The sequence below is a fragment of the Engystomops pustulosus genome, chromosome 10 (assembly GCF_040894005.1).
Source record: "Engystomops pustulosus chromosome 10, aEngPut4.maternal, whole genome shotgun sequence".
In the NCBI taxonomy this organism is placed as follows: Eukaryota; Metazoa; Chordata; class Amphibia; order Anura; family Leptodactylidae; genus Engystomops; species Engystomops pustulosus.
The window spans coordinates 50323706-50347406 of record NC_092420.1 but is presented as its reverse complement, the minus strand read 5'-3'; the positions used below and the strand labels follow the sequence as shown (position 1 = coordinate 50347406).

Here is a 23701-nt window from a genome sequence, read left to right as displayed (position 1 = left end):
TGTTACAACTAATGTATAATGTTATTTATTGTATGTCAACTTCATATTGTTATATTTACCTATATAATAGTGAAAAAAAGAGTTGCATTTTACATGAGTTCATGGAGTATGGTCTTTCTGAGATGTGGCATGGTTGTGCCCATTTACAGAATTCCTATTCCTCAATATTGTCACTATCTTTACTGACAATTTTATTATAAAGTTGTGGCTTGTTTTACCCCATATCCTGCCCTGTATGCTTCCATTACTATCCTATCCACTTACTGGCTTCTCTCAAACATCTATCATTGTTTGTTTACGTTCCCATGGCCACCAGCTAGCAGCGCTTGCAGCCTTATGCGAATATGTGAATTATCATGAGACGCTTGACATACCTCCTCAGCTGACGCCACCTAGGGAGGAGTTGGAATGGCAGCCACGCCCCATCAGACACGGCCCTGCGGCTGATGCCGTGAGATCTTGGGACTGGCGTTGTCCCACCCAACCATACAACGGGCAGACGCTGATTCAGAGGGGTCAGCGGAATGCTATCACACCACAGCACGAACACAACATTGTGTGAATAATAACATGAAATAGTATGTTAACGTGAGTACGCCTACTTGCTTTCTGGTGGTTAAATTAAACGATTAACATAGGCTTATGGAGCACCAATAGGAAGGTCTTAAACACAAGGGGCAGGTATGGTGGGGGGTCTAAATAGCCATGCGTCACTTTAGATGGTTATAACTTTTTTTTTGTTTCAATAGTATTTACCTTATATACTCAAGTATAAGCCTACTTTTTCAACACAAAATTTGTGCTTAAAAACCCTAACTCGGCTTATACTTGAGTCAACTAAAAAAATAAAGTCAAAACTCACCTTTCTGTCATCACCTGTAGGTCCTCTTCTGTCTGGGACAGTCTGAGACAGAAGAGGACCTATGGGGGACGTCGGAAAGATGAGTACAGTGTTATTTTTTTTCCTACTACAAGGGTTGGGCAGGCTGTATGCTACAGGGGCTGGCAGACTATATACTGGGAGGCTGTAACCAATGCATTTTCCACCCTCGGCTTATACTCGAGTCAATAGGTTTTCTCAGTTTTTTGTGTTGAAATTAGGGGTTTCGGCTTATACTCGGGTCGGCTTATACCCGAGTATTTACGGTATTTATTTATTCGAAAATTGCTGTGCAAACAAGAATACAAAGGATATTTACAGTTGTCCACAGCAAACATACAGATCTTGTATCTATATACAATATACAGACCATACATCTATACGTTTTTTAATATACATCCAGTTGGTTATAACTTTTGAACACTGTTACTTATCAAAACAATTCAGAAATTGTTCTTTCCCCACAAGTTGTACACCATTTTAGTGGTAAATTTTGGCTGTTAAGTTTTGTGTTTTTTTTGTTTTTTTTTAAAGAAAAAATTATGAACTTTTAAAAAAATGTGCCATTTTCAAAATTCGAAATCATTGTGTTTTCAGGCAAATAGATTTACCACCTATATAAGTTGCTGAATAACATTTCCCATATGACTACTTAACATTTTCATAATTCTTGAAATGTCTGGATAATATATTTTAACATCAGCGGGTTAAAAAAAGAATATTGATTTTTTATATTTTCAGAATTGACTATTTTGGGGATAATTATGGATTTGAATGAAATTTTAAATATTTAGCATTAAAACCACCCTACATAATCAGCCCATTTTCAAGTCTGCACCAATCAAACTATGAGAAACAGCTTTTAGAAAGATTGTTAAGCCCTTGAGATCTTCATAGTAATTGAATCAAAATAGAGGTGGAATTTAAAATGGTCAAAATGTCAGTTATACCTTCATTCTGCCCTAAATTTTACACATTTCCAAAAGATAAAAAGAATTATTGGGGTCATATGATGGCATTTTTTTTCGTGGGACGAGATGCTTTTTCCAGTGTTACCATTGTTACCATTTTGGGGTTGGTATCTCCTATTGTTGAAAATTTATGATTTTTTTTTTTGAGGTCAGGAGTAGAAAAGCATCAATTCTGTACTGGATTTTTTACTTTTTTTTTTTTGTTCACAGTACTGTGATCATGTTATCTTTACTCCATGGGTCGATACGATTATGGGGATACCAGACTTGTATATTTTTTCTTATGTTTTACTAAATTTGTCAAATAAAACCCTAATCATTCCGGAGCACATATGTTTTGTTGATCACTTTTTATTGCATTTTTTGTGGTATTAAATAGGTAAAAATCATAATTTTTGTCGGGTTTTTTCAAAGGTTTTTTTTTTACGGGTTCATTGTACGGGTTCAATAATTATTTCATTTTATTCTACGGGTTGTTACGGACGCGGTGATACTATGTATGTGAGGTTTGTGTTATGATTTAGACTTTTGTCTGATCATCTGATTGCTTGTTCATGATAATATACTGCAATACTGATGTTTTGCAGGGTTTTAGCAGTGTCAGCCTATGCACATAAAAAATTATAAAAGTTGCAATCTTCTAAACTCTGTTAAAGACAATATCTCAAAAATAAGTAGGAGATGCCTCCAGTGGTATGGTCATCGGTTACATTAACTGGTTCGCGGCCACCCGCCGTGTATTCACAGCACCGATCGCGGGTATTATCACAGAGATGGCTGCCAGCAGCCTCAAAAAAGACGTCATCGGGGAGCGGCGATCCGTCTGGATCGTCATGGTAGGCTATTTCGTTTTAACCCCTTCATTACAATGTGATGATAGCATATTGTAATGAATGAGGAGGAAAATCCCCATATACTGCCATACTGTAGTATGGCAGTATATGATAGGATCGATCAGACAACCTAGGGTTAAAGTGCCCTAAGGAGTCTGAAAAATAGTAAAAAGAAAAAAAAAAAAGTTAAAAAAAAAATTATAATAAAAAAACCCTAAAAATTCAAATCACCCCCCTTTCCCTAGAGCTGACATAAATATAAATAAACAGTAAAAATCATAAACACATCAGGTATCGACACATCCAGAAATGCCCAATCTATCAAAATATATTAACGGTTTTTCAATGCGTTTAACCCCGTAATGGAAAATAGTGCCCAAATTTGAAAATGGCACTTTTTTGCCATTTTGAAAAATAGAAAAAAATCTATAAAAAGTGATCAAAAGGTTGTACAGTCCTAAAAATGATATAATTAAAAATATTATCAAATTTTGCAAAAAATGACACCATCCATAGCTCCGTAGACCAAAGTATAAAAAGTTATTAGCGCCAGAAGTTGGCAAAATAAAAAAAAAAATTTTTTTGTACAGGAGGTTTTAATTTATGTAAATGTATGAAAACATTATAAAACCTATACAAATCGGTTATCCCCGTTATCGTTCCAACCCACAGAATAAAGTAGACATTTCATTTGGGGCGCTCAGTGAAAAAAATTAATATCAAAGCCCACAAGAAAATGGAGCAAATGCGTTTTTCACCATTTTCACTGCATTTGGAATTTTTTTCCCACGTCCGAGTACATGACATGGAATATTAAATACCATCACTATGAAGTGCAATTTGTTACGCAAAAAACAAGCCATCACACAGCTCTTTACGTGTAAAAATAAAAAAGTTATAGATTTTTGAAGGTGGGGAGTGAAAAATGGACATGAAAAAACAGGAAGTGATGTCACACATGATAGACTACATTTCTGGCCCTGTCAGGGATGTCCCTGAGCAAGCGGCAGCTGCAGCACTGGGACTGGGATCTTGAACAGATTAATTACATTAGATATATTTTCTTGTACCTGTGCCAAACCTATGGTTTTCTGGAATTCTTGGTAAAAGCCCTTTATAAAACAACAATATAACTTTTTCTACCCTAAAAACAGGGGAAAATATCTAAAAAAAAGGTTGCATGCAACCATAAATTATACTAGTGAAGCCTAAGTTTTCTCTTCCTTAAGTGTTTCACCCGATCTCGGAGAGAGAAATGCCTCTGCACCCCTTTCCCTCTACCTGACCATCCCAACAATCACTGGCTGATCACTGACTGATCACATGCTTAATTACTAAAAAATCTGTTCGTGCTGACAGTCCGGACAGAGGGGAGAGGAAAAGTTTTCTTTATACTGCCATTGGGACCGGTAATGTATAAAAGCCATGAACATGGGTGAATGAATATATATTTCGACGGCTTCATATGACTATGTTACATAAATAAAACGAGACATTACAGAGTAATAGGTTTCATATAATCTGTAAATCGCTATGGAATTTGATGGTGATATATAATGATTAGAGATGAGCGAGCACTAAAATGCTCGGGTACTCGTTATTCGAGACGAACTTTTCCCGATGCTCGAGTGCTCGTTTCGAGTAACGAGCCCCATTGAAGTCAATGGGAGACTCGAGCATTTTTCAAGGGGACCAAGGCTCTGCACAGGGAAGCTTGGCCAAACACCTGGGAACCTCAGAAAAGGATGGAAACACCACGGAAATGGACAGGAAACAGCAGGGGCAGCATGCATGGATGCCTCTGAGGCTGCTTAAATGCACCATTATGCCAAAATTATGGGCAACAGCATGGCCATAATGAAGAATGAAGCTAGATAGCATCTAAAACATCCAATAATTGACCCTGACACTATAGGGGACGGCATGCAGAGGCAGCGGCAGCAGCGGAAGGCTAGAGAGTGGCATGGCGACATACCCTAAATGGACTCAGGCTTCAAACCAATGGGTAGCAGAGAGGAACCAAAGGAGGTGAGCAAGAAGCGCTCAAATAATATCGGTACATGATAAAAGTTTGCCAGTATATTCTGTGGATTACACAGCAGGGTGGCGACAAAGTTAACATGGAAGCCATGAAAACAATCCAAAATTCTGCCTGACACAGCTCGTTTGATAAGGGGACCATGTATGGAGGCAGTGAACTAGTAGTAGATTAAAGGTGCTGCAGTTAAAACTATGTTAGTTGTTTCTTGGCATGGAGCTGGCGCTCCGCTGCCAGGCGAGCTTTCGCCAATCCAAGCCCCTGTCTCTAGGCTACTCCCCAAACAGCACTTCTAAGAACCTTTTGTATAAGATCAAGTGTAGTAGCGTTCTTATAAGTTTGGGATATGGCGGGTGAGGGGAATGTAAACAGATGCGCAAGAAGCGCTGAAATAATATCCGTAAATGGTAAAAGTTTGCCAGTGTATTTTGTGGATAACACAGCAGGGTGGCGACAAAGTTAACAACTTTGATGTGGAATCCATGAAAACAACCCAAATTTCGGCCTGACAAACCTCGTTTGATAAAGGGACGATGTATGGAGGCAGCTATATGGACGACTTTTGGAGGTAGCAATGGAGACAACGTGTGGAGGCTGCTATGGAGACAATTTAATTTGGATAGTGCCTGTATGTGGCAGTCCAAAAAAGTTTTCAAACCAGAGGAGCAGGTAGGTGGCCCTTCAGAAAAATGGAATAGATTGAGTGCCTGTATGTGGCAGTCCAAAAAAGTTTTTAAACCAGAGGAGCAGGTAGGTGGCCCTCCAGAAAAATGGAATAGATTGAGTGCCTGTATGTGGCAGTCCAAAAAAGTTTTTAAACCAGAGGAGCAGGTAGGTGGCCCTCCAGAAAAATGGAATAGATTGAGTGCCTGTATGTGGCAGTCCAAAAATTTTTCAAACCAGAGGAGCAGGTAGGTGGAGCTCCAGAAAAATTGAATAGATTGAGTGCCTGTATGTGGCACTCCCAAAAATTGTTTAAAACAGAGGACCGGGTCGGTGGCCCTCCAGAAAAATTAAATGCATAAAGTACTATAGGTAGAGCCAGTGGGCCCTGTCAAAAAATAGCCAGTTTCTTCTGCTTTACTGTACAAAGAGCAGGAGAAGGAGGAAAATGAGGAGGAGGAGGAGGAGTGGATAAATTATTCAGGTTGAGCTTCCTTCACCTGCTGGAGATTGGAAATTAGGAGAAATCCATGCTTTATTCATCTTGATAAGCGTCAGCCTGTCAGCGCTGTCAGTCGACAGGCGTGTACGCTTATCGGTGATGATGCCACCAGCTGCACTGAAAACCCGCTCGGACAAGACGCTAGCGGCAGGGCAGGCAAGAACCTCCAAGGCGTAGAGCACCAGTTCGTGCCACATGTCCAGCTTTGAAACCCAGTAGTTGTAGGGAGCTGTGTGATCATTTAGGACGATGGTATGGTCAGCTACGTACTCCCTCACCATCTTTCTGTAAAGATCAGCCCTACTCTGCCGAGACTGGGGACAGGTGACAGTGTCTTGCTGGGGTGACATAAAGCTGGCAAAAGCCTTGTAAAGCGTACCCTTGCCAGTGCTGGACAAGCTGCCTGCTCGTCTACTCTCCCTCGCTACTTGTCCCGCAGAACTACGCACTCTGCCGCTAGCGCTGTCAGAAGGGAAATACTGTTTCAGCTTGTGCACCAGGGCCTGCTGGTATTCATGCATTCTCACACTCCTTTCCTCTCCAGGGATGAGAGTGGAAAGATTTTGCTTGTACCGTGGGTCCAGGAGAGTGAACACCCAGTAATCGGTGCTGGAATAAATTCTTTGAACGCGAGGGTCACGGGATAGGCAGCCTAGCATGAAATCTGCCATATGCGCCAGAGTACCAACGCGTAAGAATTCGCTCCCCTCACTGGCCTGACTGTCCATTTCCTCCTCCTCCAACTCCTCCAATTCCTCTTCTTCTGCCCATACACGCTCAACAGTGAAGGACTCAACAATGGTCCCCTCTTGTGTCTCGCCAACATTCTCCTCCTCTTCCTCCTCATCCTCCTCCACCTCCACCTCCTCCGATATGCGCTGAGAAACAGACCTAAGGGTGCTTTGGCTATCAACAAGGGAATCTTCTTCCCCCGTCTCTTGTGAGGAGCGCAAAGCTTCCGACTTCATGCTGACCAGAGAGTTTTTCAACAGGCCAAGCAGCGGGATGGTGAGGCTGATGATGGCGGCATCGCCACTGACCATCTGTGTTGACTCCTCAAAGTTACTCAGCACCTGACAGATATCAGACATCCACGTCCACTCCTCATTGTAGACTTGAGGAAGCTGACTGACCTGACTACCAGTTCTGGTGGATGTTGACATCTGGCAGTCTACAATCGCTCGGCGCTGCTGGTAAACTCTGGATAACATGGTCAGTGTTGAATTCCACCTCGTGGGCACGTCGCACAACAGTCGGTGAGCGGGCAGTTGGAGGCGGCGCTGCGCTGCCCTGAGAGTGGCAGCATCTGTGCTGGACTTCCTGAAATGCGCAAAGATGCGGCGCACCTTCGTGAGCAAATCAGACAGATTGGGGTATGTCTTGAGGAAACGCTGAACTATCAGATTTAACACATGGGCCAGGCATGGCACATGTGTCAGTCTGCCGAGTTGCAGAGCCGCCACCAGGTTACGGCCGTTGTCACACACAACCATGCCTGGCTTCAGGTTCAGCGGTGCCAGCCACAGATCAGTCTGCGCCGTGATGCCCTGTAATAGTTCTTGGGCGGTGTGCCTTTTATCGCCTAGGCTCAGCAGTTTGAGCACCGCCTGCTGTCGCTTAGCGACGGCACTGCTGCTGTGCCTAGAGCTACCGACTGATGGCGCCATGCCCACGGATGGTCGTTCGGAGGAGGAGGTGGAGGAGGGGTGGGAGGAGGAGGAGGCATAGTAGGCCTCAAACACCTGGACCGAGGTAGGCCCCGCAATCCTCGGCGTCGGCAGTATATGACCAGCCGCAGGGTCACACTCGGTCCCAGCCTCCACCAAGTTAACCCAATGTGCCGTCAGAGATATATAGTGGCCCTGCCCGGCAGCACTCGTCCACGTGTCCGTGGTCAGGTGGACCTTGTCAGAAACGGCGTTGGTCAGGGCACGGATTATGTTGTCTGACACGTGCTGGTGTAGGGCTGGGACGGCACATCGGGAAAAGTAGTGGCGACTGGGGACCGAATACCGAGGGGCGGCCACCGCCATGAGGCTGCGAAAGGCCTCGGTCTCTACTAGCCTATAGGGCAGCATCTCCAGGCTTAGCAATCTGGAGATGTGCACATTAAGGGCTTGGGCGTGCGGGTAGGTTGCACTATATTTGCGTTTCCGCTCCAGCGTCTGGGGTATGGAGAGCTGAACGCTGGTGGATGCTGTGGAGGATCGTGGAGGCGACGATGGGGTTTTTGTGGCAGGGTCCTGGGCAGGGGGCTGACTATCAGCTGACACAGGGGAAGGAGCAGTGGTGTGCACGGCCGGAGGTGAACGTGCTTGTTGCCACTGAGTGGGGTGTTTAGCATTCATATGCCTGCGCATACTGGTGGTAGTTAAGCTATTAGTGGTGGAACCCCTGCTGATCCTGGTTTGGCAAATGTGGCACACCACAGTCCGTCGGTCATCCGGTGTTTCCTTAAAGAACCTCCAGACTTCTGAAAATCTAGCCTTCGCCGCAGGAGCCCTCGCCACGGGAGCTTCACTAGTTGACACGTTTGGCGCTGATGCACCAGCTCTGGCCCTGCCTCTCCGTCTGGCCCCACCACTGCCTCTTCCAACCTGTTCTGGTCGAGGACTCTCCTCCGTCTCAGAAGCACTGTGTTCACCCGGCCTCTCAACCCAGCTTGGGTCTGTCACCTCATCATCCTCCGATCCCTCAGTCTGCTCCCCCCTCGGACTTCCTGCCCTGACAACAACTTCCCCACTGTCTGACAACCGTGTCTCCTCATCGTCGGACACCACTTTACACACTTCTTCCAGTACGTCAACAAGGTCATCATCACCCACAGACTGCGACTGGTGGAAAACCTGGGCATCGGAAAATTGCTCATCAGCAACCGGACAAGTGGTTTGTGACTGTGGGAAGGGTCCAGAAAACAGTTCCTCAGAGTATGCCGGTTCAAATGGCAAATTTTGCTGGGAGGGGGCAGACTGGGGGGGAGGAGGCTGAGGTGCAGGAGCTGGAGGAGTGCCGATTTCGGTGACATGGGTGGACTGCGTGGAAGACTGACTGGTGGACAAATTGCTCGAAGCATTGTCGGCAATCCATGACATCACCTGTTCGCACTGTTCTGGCCTCAACAGTGCTCTACCACGAGTCCCAGTAACTTCAGACATGAACCTAGGGAGTGTAGCTCTGCGGCGTTCCCCTGCTCCCTCATAAGCAGGTGGTGTCTCACCCCGCCCAGGACCACGGCCTCTGACCCCTGCAGTAGTTGGACGCCCACGTCCCCGCCCTCGTCCTCTACCCCTAGCCCTCGGGTTAAACATTTTGAAAATGAGAGTTATAACTTGAATTTTTTTTTTAACTTTTTTTTTTTTGTTTTGTTTTTTTTTTGTGTTTTTTAGTTTTTAAAACCAAACGATGCTATCCTATTGCTATGGCTATTTTATAGCCAAGTATGAAAGCACACTGCTATGCCAGATGAGATGACGCTGAGTTATGAAAAAAATAAACGTAAAATAAAAAAGGAAATGGCAGACTGTGCCTAATTGAAATACAACCCCGGGCCCTAATAAATTTTCCCACTTCGGTCGTTGCAATGGATATGTGCGTCACTAAGCGCAAAACACAGTGGTCGCAAGTCTGACTCCAAATTGCTCACAATTTGCTAGTAGATGCACTGCAACAACTACAGCCACCAGCAGATCAACCAGAAATCAAATATATATAACGCTACTGTAGGCGTAATTAAGCCGTTTGTATTCTCCTATGGCTATTTTCTAGCCAAGTATTACAGCACACTACTATGCCAGATGAGATGACGCTGAGTTATGAAAAAAATAAACGTAAAATAAAAAAGGAAATGGCAGACTGTGCCTAATTGAAATACAACCCCGGGCCCTAATAAATTTTCCCACTTCGGTCTTTGCGATGGATATGTGCGTCACTAAAACACAGTGGTCGCAAGTCTGACTCCAAATTGCTCACAATTTACTAGTAGATGCACTGCAACAACTACAGCCACCAGCAGATCAACCAGAAATCAAATATATATAACGCTACTGTAGGCGTAATTAAGCCGTTTGTATTCTCCTATGGCTATTTTCTAGCCAAGTATTACAGCACACTACTATGCCAGATGAGATGACGCTGAGTTATGAAAAAAATAAACGTAAAATAAAAAAGGAAATGGCAGACTGTGCCTAATTGAAATACAACCCCGGGCCCTAATAAATTTTCCCACTTCGGTCTTTGCGATGGATATGTGCGTCACTAAAACACAGTGGTCGCAAGTCTGACTCCAAATTGCTCACAATTTACTAGTAGATGCACTGCAACAACTACAGCCACCAGCAGATCAACCAGAAATCAAATATATATAACGCTACTGTAGGCGTAATTAAGCCGTTTGTATTCTCCTATGGCTATTTTCTAGCCAAGTATTACAGCACACTACTATGCAAGATGAGATGACACTGAGTTATTAAAACAATAAACGTAAAATAAAAAGAAACTGGCAGACTGTGCCTAATTCTACTCAAACCCCTAATAAATTTTCCCACTTTGGTGTTTGAGGTGGATATGTGTGTCACTAAGAGCTAAACACAACGGTAGCAAGTCCCCCTGCAAATTCCTCACAATATGGTACTAGCTGCAAATAAAAAAAAAAAAAAATTATAACGTTATTGTAGCCCTAAGAAGGGCTGTTGGGTTCTTTTAGAATCACTCCTGCCTAACAGTAAGCTAATAAAACACCCTAACGCTTTCCCTGACCAGCAGCAGCTCTCTCCCTAGCGGCATCCAGACAGAGAATGATCCGAGCAGCGCGGGCAGCGGCTAGTCTATCCCAGGGTCACCTGATCTGGCCAGCCAACCACTGCTATCTACGTGTAAGGGTACCACGTCATGCTGGGTGGAGTGCAGAGTCTCCTGGCTTGTGATTGGCTGTGTTTCTGGCCGCCAAAAAGCAAAACGGCGGGAGCTGCCATTTTCTCGAGCGGGCGAAATACTCGTCCGAGCAACGAGCAGTTACGAGTACCCTAATGCTCGATCGAGCATCAAGCTCGGACGAGTATGTTCGCTCATCTCTAATAATGATTATTAGGCCTCTTGCACACTAGCGTTGCGTTTCACGTCAGGGTGCAATGCGTGAAAAACTGACGTTTTTGCTGCGTTTTTGTTTCATTTTTGTTCGCGTTTTTTTGCGTTTTCGGTGCGTTTTTCACGCGCGTTTTTTTAAGTCAATGGGACTTTTTCAAAGGGACCAAGGTTCGGGAATAAAATGTTTTATTTAATTGAAAAATAATGTCTTCTGATAAGTTGCAAACATCTGCGATCTATTCTTCACTGTTCCGCGCGCGTATATTATCTCCCGACAAGTTAGCAGATGTGAAGAACAGTGAAGAATAGAATAAAAACAGTGAACACAGTGAACACAGTGAACACAGGATCATTTAAGATAAAAACACAGTGCAGAACACAGTGCAGAATAGATTACAGATGTTCGGCACATCTGCTTACTTGTCGGGAGATACGCGCGGAGCGGTGCGAACAAAATAGCATGTGAAGAACAATATATATGTGTGTAAAGAACACATTGCAGATGTTTCCATACATCTGCAATGTCTTCTTCACACATATATATTGTTCTTCACATGCTATTTTGTTCGCACCGCTCCGCGCGTATCTCCCGACAAGTAAGCAGATGTGCCGAACATCTGTAATCTATTCTGCACTGTGTTCTGCACTGTGTTTTTATCTTAAATGATCCTGTGTTCACTGTTTTTATTCTATTCTTCACTGTTCTTCATTGTGTTTTTTTAATTAAATGATCGTTCGCGAGCAGGGGAAATACTGTTATACTAGTCACCTAGCAACCCTTACGTTTAAAACGCATTGCACTCTCATTGCACTTGCAATGTTTGCGAGTGCAATGCGTTTTTGATACGTCCCCATAGACTTGAATGGGGCGTGAAAAATGCGCGTGAATCGCAAAAATAGAGCATGCTGCGATTTTGACGCGCGTGCAAACGAACGCAAGCACGCGCGTGCAAAACAACGCAAATGAAGAAAGACCCATTGAATACAATGGGACAGAGTGCAATGCAAGTTCTGCGCGTCAAATGCACGCGCAGAACTCGCGCTTGAAAAACGCCAGTGGAGAAGGGGCCTTATTATCTAGCAAAGCTGTTTGTATAAGTGTTTGGATGGATGTGTGTGTGAAAGTGGATTTTAGCAGGGTTGCGTGAGTCAATCGATTAATGTAACAGAGCTGTGTGTGCGTGAGTGAGTGAATGGGTGTAGCAGAAGTGTGTATGTGTGTGTGTGAGCAAATAGATGTAGCATGTGTGTTCACGTGTATTAATTGATGTCAAGCATATATTTCGTTTTTGGTGACTAAATGTGGAATGCATATAGTCAAAAATATGGTATTTCAATGCAGCTGCATATGTTAAGACACTATTTCCTTTGCTAAAGCAGCAAAATAAAGAATGCAACTGCTCGATTGTTGTTTACAATCCTACTTTTAGTTGTCTCTTGGCTGTAAAAATTTGTAAATGAAAATTCTCAAAAGATAAAAATACAAGCATTTTGATTAAGTCTTCTCAATGGTTTTTGTCACCCTCTTGTTTGTCAGCCCTGCAGGCGTTTGTATCTTTTCTCAAAGACAGACTATGTTCCTTTTGGGTTATAATTTAAAAGGTTCTCTTAAATAGACGCATTACACTCTGGGCAATAGTTAAATTGATCTGTCTGACCCAGTAAATAATAGAAATTAGGTATATATAATAAACTGCTGACAGCTGCCCTGGTTTGCAGGGTAAATTTTAGCATTTCTTAACACCTCTCTCTTAATACTTTTTTCTAAAGATCAGCTTTTGTATGCACTTAATATTACGATTTCACACAGAGTAACTCAATTTCATGCCAGATTTGCTTATATTTAGGAAACAGGATAGATAAAAGGCCTTTTTTTAACAAATTCAATTTGTCTTAAATATGTCAGAGGGTTTTACATAAATCTCCATACTGAATGTGCTTTGACTAAGCACTGCAAAAATAAATATTATTTATACCTTGCCAGATAAAGCAAAACTCATCTGCAGGATTGTTTGCGAAATCAGCACAGTCCAGGATCATCCTGTGATTTTCAGTATGTGTAATTACATTGTGTAGTAACAAAAAGTCTGTAACCTGTGATTCTGTGATTTGGTTCCATCTTTGTTTTCTGTGACCAGATGATCATGGACATCACAGTTTTGATCCAGGTGTTATTATTTATAAAACAAAACAGTTGTGTTCTTTATATAAATTAAATTGAACAATTTCAATTGAAAAAATAAATACTGATGCAAATTTCATGAAAAAAAGCTATTTGTAACCCAGCTAGATTCAAACATAGAATACAATTTTACACATAATTTTTGACTTGACATATATTTAATACTTTTTGGACTATAGGACGCACATTTTAGCAAGAAAAATTCTTGCTAAAAAGTGAATGCATCTTATAGACCAAAGGTCAGGAGGATCCAGCACTGACAGACCCTCCTGACCAATGTAATGGAGATCGGCTGATGCCCTGCTATAGAGCTCCGCACTGCTCTCCCCTCTCCCGGGTGTCCAGTAGGACCTGCGGTGATGTCAGAATCATGTGACAGGGTAGGAAGAAGGGGAAGAGGGGAATAGGGGAAGGATGAGAAGGGGTGGAAGGATGAGAAGGGGTGGAAGGATGAGAAGGGGTAGGCGGCTGCAGGGGGGTCCTTCCCTCCTCCGCCTGCAGCTGCAGGGGGGTCCTGGCAGCTGCAGGGGGGTCCTTCCCTCCTCCGCCTTGCTGTGCGCCCATGGAAAAAGTAATGGCCACATTTGGGGGGGGTCTCTGTACTCAGGAGAAAGTGTATATCAAATTTTAAGATGGGTTTTCTCTTTTTATCTTTTGCTAATATGTACATTTTAGGGCTAAATGAATGTATAACCGACAAAATCGGTCCATTCTAAATGTCCCCTTCATTTTGATTCAATTACTATGAAGATCTCAAGGGGTTAACAATCTTCCTTAAAGCTGTTTCTGATAGTTTGAGGGTGCAGAATTGAAAATGGCTTGATTATGTAGGGTGGTTTTAATGCTAAATATTTAAAATTTTATTCAAAGCAATATTTTTTCCACAAAATAGTAGATTCTGAAAATACGGAACATCGATATTTGATTTTTAGCCGTGTGATATCAAAATAAATTATCCAGACATTTAAAAAATGATGAAAATGGAAAGTAGGCATATGGGAAATATTATTAAGTAACTTATTTAGGTGGTAAATCTATCTGCCTGAAAACATGATGATTAAGAATTTCGAAAATGGCAAATTTCTAAAAGAAATTCATAATTTTTTTTCTTTTTTTGTAAATAAATGCAAAACTTTTCAGCCACTAAAATGAATTGCAACATGTGAGGAAAAGCAATCTCAGAAATGCTTTGATAAATAATAGGGTGTCATTTACAAAGTGCCAGAATCACGTATTTGACGGCGGGTTACCCGAATTTTTCTGCTTTGCGACGATTTTCCCTGAATTGCCCCGGGTTTTTGGAGTACGCAATACAATTGTGGCGCTTCAGCGCTGGCATGCACGCGACGGAAACGGGGGGACGTGGTCCAACGAAAACCCGCCGGATTCGGAAAAACCGCCGCATTTAAAAAAAAAAAGTGTCGCTGGACCTGCACCCAGGAACGGATCGTGAACTCCGGCGGACCTCGGCGGACTTCAGCGCAGCACCGACACCTGGTGGAGAACTGCCTTAGTGAATCGCCGGAAGACCTAAATCCACCGCAGAGAACGCGTCACTCGATCGCGAACAGACTGGGTAAGTAAATCTGCCCCATAGTGTTCAAAAGTTATAACCATATAAAGCGACACATGTCAAAATGGGGCAGAGCCTTAAGCTGTAAACTGGCTGCGTCCTTATGGGGTTAATATTTTATGTTTTTCATTTCAGATACAATGCACAGTATGTGGACACTAAATGTAGTATAACAATTATGGAAAATTATTTGGTTTGGGTTTCTATATGACCATACGTTTTCTGTTATGTAATAATATACTTCCATAGGTTTTGTTAACCATCCATAACATCCATTTTTCAAAGAGCAGCATACATGAGACTCAATGTTCAGGCATTTAAGGCACATCAACACCTCCTATGAATATTCCTGAGAAAAAAAAAAACACCTCTAACAGGGTTGTTTGGCAGGGTAATAGGAAGAGCATAATGGGGGAGGGGGGGGAAGGGTAAAAGGCAATTTTTTTTCCTTTAATACTTTTTTATTTAGTCAAGGTACTATTTGTTACATACATGAAATGGTACAAATGTTTGAATTATTTTCATTTAAGGTTACACATTGTCTATCCAACAAAACCAAATACAGATCATTTTCCTTTTTAACATTATAACAACATATAAACTAACTTCAGAGAGATTCACACAGGACTTCTTATATTTCTTGTGGTTATCTACTATTTGTGTGTCTTGAAGGCAGTAGATTAGGATATCACGAACACACTCTTAAGGTATAAATGAACAAGGAACTTGTTTCTACATTAGTAGGGTTTGTTCTACAATTCTTGCAGCCATTTTGCTAATAACGTGGGGAAAAAAATGTTCCCACGAATCACCATAAACTTCGTGCCAAACTGAAGTTTTCCTGAAATTCTAAACAAATTCATATTTGTTAGAATCGATTCGTTCATCTCTAATTTAACATTTTATAAAACTGCAAATGTTATTTTTACAGTTTTTTTTAATAAACAGATAAAATAAATACTGTATTCTGGAATAAAGATAAAAATAACTTTAGCTTGACTGAATCAAATTTTTACATTGACCAAAAAATAGGCCAATTAGACAAATTAATCTGAACTCCAGGAAACATTTTTCCAGAGAATGGTCTTTACAGAGACTAAATTTTACAAAGACCTTTGGATATTTCAAGTAATGCCTGAACTTACATAGCCTGAGTAATTAAACTTTAGCACAAATTAATTGATTTACATTAATAACATTCTAACCTCTTATGTTGTCAGTTTTGATAAGAAAATTTGTGTTCTTAAATCTTGAATAGTCTAACCATCCTTTGACTTAAAGTAATGATAACAGTTTTGAATTAATGAGATATATAACACTTAATTATGGGGCATCTCTGGATGTTGCATAGATTCCATCAGCTACAATGGAGTCCCTGCAATCTGGGGCTTAGGAGGCACAAGATACACTATTGTTTGGCATATCTCGTAACTCCAATGTGCCAGAAATTGACAGGGCTGCTAGCAATTATTACCCTAAATTTAAAAATAGGGCAAAGAACTTAAAAGGTTTTTCCCATGAAGCAAGTGTGGTCTCAGTGATGGGACCTGCACAGATCAAGAGAATGGGGGTCTGATGGGGTCATTGTTCAAACCCTTTATAGCACCCTAAGATGATTGGAACAGCCAGTCAGGCATGAGCGGGCTACCCCGTTCATCTCTATGGAATGGCGGAGGATGGAGATTGCCAAGTATATGCATGCGCAGTCATCTTGTGGTGGGACAGGGGTACATCGGCCTCCGTTATCGTGATCTCATCCAGTTATTGAGACCCCCACAGATAAGCATATTTGGAGATCATTTGTGTGAATTGATGTCTGGCTGATGACTAGACAAGGATGTAAGATCGCCCTTATTTTTAGTTTTTTGTTTCCTACCAGCTGCATTCAAGCACCCCCAACCTGGAAATACCAGTCTGCAGCCATCTCAGTACAGGGCCTTTACTAGATAGTCAAGTACTGGATTGTTTCTGACTGCTCATGGTACACTTTATGATGATTACATACCAGGGTAATGGAGGGGGCCGTGTTAGCCTTTTTAACAACTCACACTTTGTAAGCCTTCCCAAAATGTTTAATATAGATTTTACCACTTGAGCGTCAAGTTCCACAATCTGCACATAAACTACCGCGATTTGGGTTTAGTTGTTGAGACAATGAAACCACAACACACTTCTTTTTTATCCATTCCTTAGCCATTCTGAAAGCCCGTCTTCAGTGAAACTGAAACAGTGGTATCTCTTACATTTTGGATCCATGCATGAGGGACATACTAACCTTACAGACACCCCAACATAATATCTTATTCTTGCAGCTGCACAATACAGATTATCCATACCGACTTTACCCTGGCCATAACCTCTTTTTCAAGCAACACCTCTTGAAACATCTGTGTTCTCAGGGTCCTAAAAATATGTTTTTAACTTTTTAAACTATTTTTTAAAGATTTTTTTAAGACTGAATACTGTAGGCATGTTCACTGATATAATATATTTCAGTATAATATGATTTCATATTGCCATACTACATAATGTCATCTTCAAAAAGGGTCTTTACATAGGCATTGCCCAATGATGAGGCCCTGCCCTATGATGAGACCCAAAAGGTTTACCAATATAGCAGTTTAGCGTGCCATTCTTAGTCCATTTCCAATGTTTTTTGGAAGCATTACACTTTTTAAAGTTACAATTTTAAAAATATTTAGCAGATATCCACATAACTTGTTTCTTCAAACATGTTACAGTTCAGTAGAGATAAGATGCCATTTATCTGTGAAATAGTAAGACTTTTAAGTCTGTTATCCATTTCTACTTGACAACAATGGTTCAGAGGTGGATTTATTAGTTGAATTGAATAGAAAATGTGACTTACCTTTTTAAAAGTTTTATCCTATAAACTTCATGAAAATCCATAACACATCCAAACACAAATCAGGATATACTTAAATCAATATAAGAAACAACAGTGTGAAACAAAAGTGACATCTTTTATTTCTTAAAGATTCATGCATAAACATTTCAGTCTTAAATGTATTTTTTCCCAAGGGAGTAAAACAGATGGATTTCCACCTGCAGCAGTCTTTAAACGTGCTGGAAAGAAGGGGACAATGAATCCACTGTGCAGATTATCAGTCTTAACACAAGAACAGGTTGGCAGCCGACTAAAGAACGGATTTGATGTTGTTTTATTTAAATGAAAGGAACAGGTGGATGGCATCATTCTGCTGATTTATTGGCATCATTTAGAAACGATATGGCAGCATGACAAACCTTATAAGATTGAATCAGATCAAAAACTGTCAGTGGGCTCATTATGTAGACCATCTGAAGGATTTATTTGGCTACATGTCATTTAAATATAGCAAAAGCTGATATTGTAAGATAGATATAAAAGCATAAGGATGTATACTCCCTTTTACAACATTTAGTTTTAACCTATATTTTAATTCACAACTGATGCCACAAATGAAATCAAGCTCCATTGTCAACCATTGAGTATTCTTTGTGTTACTTTTTCTTTTTTAATCTTACTTCTACTTTCAATGTCATTCTAGTTTCTTGGCGGATTACAATAATGGTTCCTGATGATTTACTGTCTATATTTGAGAACATGTGTAGAATTTCTGCATAATGATCAGTTATCTGTGTGCTACATGGTTACATAGCAGGGTCAAGAGAAGACATATATCCATCAAGTTCAACCATAGTATTGAAAAAGGAAGGGATAAAGCTGAAAGCAAGAGACATGGAAAGGAAAAAAATTGAAAACAATGTTACTTTATTCCTTCATGACTGTCATACGGCTTTATCTTCTGAAGGTTGGCACCAACTAAAACTCTTTTAGTGTCATATTAAAGAGAATAATCTGATTGAATATGATATTTTGGATTTGTTTCCAGGTGTTTCATAACCAGAGATATCTACAGTTAAAGTTGCAGTACAATATATTAACTATTGTCGAGCAGAGGAAAACTGCAATGTCCAAGTCTGTGGCAAACATTGTGGGTTTGAGTCCTTGGAACAGAACTTCAGATAGAAGTTTGGGTTTGGTTTCGGGCTCATCTTATAAAGCTGGTTATGAGATGATGAGCAGCCCATCAACCAGCTTTAACTCCCTATCAACCACAGTCATGCACAGTGTGAGCGGTTAAAGTGTTGACTACCTTCTCCAATGCCCTTCTACTTACACCACCACATCCACCTCCAACTACTTTGCTTTCCTCTGGACCTCTGACACCTCTTTCAAGATAGTTTTAAATTTTTTGTATTTTTTTCTTTATTTTATGTTATTATTTTCAGTACTCTCTCTAGCCCTTTAAGTAGTTGCCCTGATAAGTCTTCTACCAAAGTAAAATTAATCCCATATGTATACCCATTTGGTTTTATAGTGCATCTTGATACCCATAGTCATCTACCAAAGAGATAATAACTGCATCTGCATGCCCATAGCATCTTATAGCACAGTGAGAATAAAAGCTTCTGGATACCCATAGCATCTTATAGCACAGTGAGAATGCAGTAACATTAACAGCATTTTATTTGGTTTTAATTTTTTACTTTATTAACCCAATTTTGAAGACCTCTAACCCTTACTACCACCATTTTACAGACATTTTTGGGTCAGAAAGTTCTAATCCCTATTAATTTCAATGGGGTTCTGGTGCGGGTCACATTTAAATTCAAGAACGGAATATTATTGAACTTTGACAGGTTCACTCAACAATACTCTAAATTCCTGACTGTAAATTAAACAGTAAATATCTCATTTTCTCTTAAATATAATAAAATATCCATATTGAATGGAAGATTCTCATCTTTATATCACACCAAAAGATTTTTTTAAATCAGGTAATGTTTATTAATAGAGATGAGCGAGCACTAAAATGCTCGAGTGCTCGTTATTCGAGTGCTCGTCTCGAATAACGAGCCCCATTGAAGTCAATGGGAGACTCGAGCATTTTTCAAAGGGACCATGGTTCGGGAATAAAATGTGTTAATTAATTGAAAAAGAATGTCTTCTGATAAGTTAGCAGATGTATGCAAACATATGCAATCTATTCTTCACTGTTCCGCGCGTATATTATCTCCCGACAAGTTAGCAGATGTGAAGAACAGTGAAGAATAGAATAAAAACAGTGAACACAGTGAACACAGGATCATTTAAGTGAAAAACACAGTGAAAAACACAGTGAAGAATAGATTGCAGATGTTCGGCACATCTGCTTACTTGTCGGGAGATACGCTGTCCCGGGATCCGCTGCTCTTCTTCCACTGAAGTCTCCCCGATGTCTCCGTGCCGCTGCCCGATGTCTCCGTGCCCCGATGTCTCCGTGCCCCGATGTCTCCGTGCCCCTATGTCTCCGTGCCCCTATGTCTCCGTGCCCCTATGTCTCCGTGCCCCGATGTCACCGTGCCCCTATGTCTCCGTGCCCCGATGTCTCCGTGCCCCGATGTCACCGTGCCCCGATGTCACCGTGCCCCGATGTCTCCGTGCCCCGATGTCACCGTGCCCCGATGTCTCTGTGCCCCGATGTCACCGTGCCCCGATGTCTCCGTGCCCCGATGTCTCCGTGCCCCTATGTCTCCGTGCCCCTATGTCTCCATGCCCCTATGTCTCCATGCCCCTATGTCTCCGTGCCGCTCCATGCCGCTGCCCGATGTCTCCGTGCCACTGCCCGATGTCTCCGTGCCGCTCCCCGGTGTCTCTGTGCTGCTCCCCGTTGTCTCTGTCCTGCTCACCGTGTTCTTCAATGTGTTCTTCACACATATATATTGTTCTTCACATACTATTTTGTTCGCACCGTTCCGCGCGTATCTTCCGACAAGTAAGCAGATGTGCCGAACATCTGTAATCTATTCTTCACTGTGTTCTTTACTGTGTTTTTCACTTAAATGATCCTGTGTTCACAGTGTTCACTGTTTTTATTCTATTCTTCATTGTTCTTCACTGTGTTTTTTTAATTAAATGCTCGATCTCGAGCAGGGGAAATACTCGTCCGAGCAACGAGCCGTTTCGAGTACCTTAATACTTGAACGAGCATCAAGCTCAGACGAGTATACTCGCTCATCTCTATTTATTAATAGTCAAAAATAAATGACAATGGCATTTTTGTACAATTATTGTCTAATAGTATTGCATCAATTCGTACAGGAAAAAATACTCCCACAAAACAAGCCAAAAGTTTGTTTTTAGGTAACACTGTTCAAAAAATATAGACATTTGAAGTGCCACCCCAGCCTGTCATTTAAAGGCAGAATATAGAGTAGAAGTAGCTGCAGGGAGACAGAGATTATAGTTTCCAGAAGTACAAGTATTTTCTGCATCTGTAGTTAAACAGGGAAATGGTGATGGATTGACACTATATATATTTCAGTGAATATTTCTTTAACTTTACTACTTATGTAAAAATGTTATGGGAAAAATTAGAACAAAATCATAAAAAAGAAAAAAACATTCAAATATTAAAACTAGGCCAAATCTAGTTAACCACTAAGCTCTTTGCACCTTAATAAGACGGCGCAGAGCTTCTAATGCTGTATGAAGAGGGCTCACAGGGTAGCATGGTGCTAGCATGGGCACCGCTATCTTGTTTGTGATCGTTGCACCCCGTGTCGTCGTTGGGGAGCAGCAATTGTTTGCCATGTCTTTGTAAGACCCAAAGCTATATATGGTTTCTGCAAATTTGTTACAATGTGCCAAAAGGCCAATTTGTTAAATGTGGAAAGTAGCGCCAAAAATGTTTAAAACACTACTTTTATGCCATTTTACATAACATTAAAACTTTAATAAAAAGTGCTCAAAAGGTTGCACAGTCCTCCAAATGGTGGCATTGTCAGCTTATCTTGCAGAAAAATGACATCTTACACAGCTCCGTACACCAAAGTATGAAAAAGTTATTAGCATCAGAAGACGATAATTTTTTTTTTTTTTTTGTACAGATTGGATAACATTTACTAAAAACAGTACAAAGTTCAATATGTGCAGTTTGCCTGTGTAGTGTGCCGCAGTTTGCCTATTGAGTGTGCTAGGTTTCAGATTTAGGATTTCTGTCACACTTTCTTCAAGAATCTTGCTCCCCCTGCACTGCTCCGACGGAGTCCACCACAGTTTTTTTGGTGCACCTTTCACATGGGAAGTGCAATACATTTCTGTCAGACTTTGCATGGTAAATGCAGCATGTGGTCTGACTGCGCCCACTGAACGTGCACTGAAAAATAGGCTTTAATAAATCTTTCATTAAAACACAAGAAAACCTATATATATTTGGTATCACTGTGATCCTACCAAAACAAAAAATAAAGTAGATTTATAATTTGGAGCACACAATGAAGTCTACAAGAAAGTGATGTAAATGCGTTTTTTCACATATTTCACTACATTTAGAATTTTTTTTCAAGCTTTCCAGCGCATGGCATGGAATAATAAATGACGTCACTAAGAAGTAAAAAAAAACCAACAAAAAAAAACCCTGTGTTTAATCCCTTACTTATACACAATCTGTAATAACATGATTCAGTGTTTGAACATCTAAAAAGAAAGAGCTAATGGACGATTAGTGTTCTATGAGTGGAAAAAATGTCCAAATTACAGAATGTGCTATTTTACCATCTATAAACAATTGTTTAAAAAAATTTGAAAAAAATTTTACTTTTTAGAGCCATATATACACCACAGTATAAAGTAAAAGTTGTCAGAATTCGGTGACAGGATGAAATTAAATTTCACAAGATTTTAATTTTTTTAAAGATATTTTAAAACATTAAAAAAGGTTATACTTTAGGTATATCTGGGATAGTACTAATAAAATAGGGGATGTTTTTCTTTTGGCATAAGGTGTTCTAGGACTAATTGATTTCTATTAGCCCCTTAAGGACGCAGCCGGTTTGTAAGTCCTTTGACCAGTGTCTCTTCCTGTGGTAATAACGTTTCAAAGCTTTAAAATATCCCTGTAATCTAAAATACAGTCCGGCTTGGGGGTTTCTGTACTGATACCTCATACTGGGACAGGGGTGGTGGTGTGCCCATTTATTGTGGTTAATACAAGGACCTCTCTCTTGTCCTTGTACTTAACACACAATACAGAGTCGCTGCATAGTGCCCTATAATTGTGCCTTTTAAGTTTTTGCCCAAGTAGCGACTTAGGGAAACCTTTCTGATTTCTGCGTACAATGCCGCATGCTGCAGTATTTCTGGAAGCAAGGCACTTGAACAGGATGGTGCTGGTGTAGAAATTGTCCAGGTAGAGGTGGTAGCCCTGGTCCAGCAGTGGATGCGCCAAATCCCACATTATCTTCCCTGTAATACCCAGGAAGGGGGGGGGGGCATTCTGGGGGCACTAAAGTGGAATCCTTTCTTTCATATACCCTGAACTTGTTGGTATACCATACCTTGCCCTCTTATTGTGCAGGTACTGGCAGAATTGAATTCTCCCTTTAAATTGTACCAGGGACTTGTCTATGCTCACATCTTTGATGTTGGTATATGCCTGGGCAAACTTGGAACTAAAATTAGCTTATATGGGCCTGACATTAAATAAACAATCATATCTGGGGTCATCTCTGGGTGGGCATTGTGTGTTGTCAGTGTAGTGCATAAACTGACAGAGTGGTACCATGACAGATTTTGGAGGTGGCAGCAACATGGTAAGCCACAAAGTGACACAATGACAGAGCGTGAAGGTGGCTGGAGCAGCAGACGCATGAGGCGAGAGTGTGGCACAATGAAAGAGTTTGAAGATGGAAGCAAAATGGTAAGCAACAGAGTGGCACAATGACAGTGTGTGGAGGAGGTGGCAGCAGCAGCAGGAGGCCACAGAGTGGTACCATGACAGATTATGGAAGTGGCAGCAACCTGGTGGGCCACAGAGTGGCACAATGACAGTGTGTGGAGATGGCAGCAAAATGGTAAGGCACTGAGTGGCACAATAAAAGAGTACAGAGGTGGCAGCAAAATGGTAAGCAACAGAGTGGCGCAATGACA

General features: G+C 41.3%; 1 long non-coding RNA gene across 1 annotated transcript; it reads left to right on the top strand.

Moving 5' to 3' along the window:
• The first annotated feature begins 393 nt into the window (after nt 1-393).
• Nucleotides 394-18214, top strand: LOC140104268 (uncharacterized). Its single transcript, XR_011850286.1, has 2 exons — nt 394-588; nt 17767-18214. It is a non-coding gene; the product is annotated as an uncharacterized lncRNA (long non-coding RNA).
• Nucleotides 18215-23701: the final 5487 nt, after the last annotated feature.